The sequence below is a fragment of the Morone saxatilis genome, unplaced genomic scaffold, assembly GCF_004916995.1.
Source record: "Morone saxatilis isolate NCDOM2014 unplaced genomic scaffold, NCSU_SB_2.0 Contig6, whole genome shotgun sequence".
Classification (NCBI taxonomy): Eukaryota; Metazoa; Chordata; class Actinopteri; family Moronidae; genus Morone; species Morone saxatilis.
The window spans coordinates 1,937,359-1,937,989 of NW_023340206.1; the positions used below are offsets into that span (position 1 = coordinate 1,937,359).

A 631-nucleotide genomic window follows, 5' to 3' on the forward strand; every position below is an offset into this window, starting at 1 on the left:
CTGCAGAGTGGACAACGGGTGCTTCATGGTGTACAGCCGCCCAAACTTCGTGGTTAACCAGGTCTTCTTGAGGAGAGGGGAATTCTAGGATTTTCAGCGAATGGGTTGCGTGATGGGCATGATGGGCATGACGGTGATGGATACCATTCGCTCTTGTCGCATGGTCCCCATGGTAAGACATTTGGTAGTTATTTGTACTTATCATATTTTTTTTTCTTCATATTCATTGTAATTCATATAACAATCTGGTTTCATATTTGTCTACTCCGAAATAGGATATCCTGGGTTTGAATTAGCCAGCTAGTTGATGCCTCTCTTCCTAGATCTCGTGGTATTTTTGCAGCAGCTCCAATTTCCATCCACAGTCAAAAGACTTGCACTTTACGAGAATTGGAAACTAAATAGCCTGTGATAGACTGGTGAATCCTGCATCTAGAACTGGCTCTAGAGAAAGAAAGGTAGTCTAGAAAAACCCATGGACTGACATGTCTTGTCTTCCTCCAAGAGCACAGGGGACAGTACAGGATGAGGATCTACGAAAGGGAGAACTTTGAAGGTCAGATGCATGAGCTGATGGACGACTGTGAGTCTCTTCAGGATCGTTACTACATGTCTGACTGCCAGTCCTGCA

General features: G+C 44.4%; 1 pseudogene; it reads left to right on the plus strand.

Annotated features, from left to right (window-relative positions):
- Window positions 1–4: 4 nt before the first annotated feature.
- Window positions 5–631, plus strand: part of LOC118340175 — a 6,991-nt pseudogene continuing 6,364 nt past the window's right edge.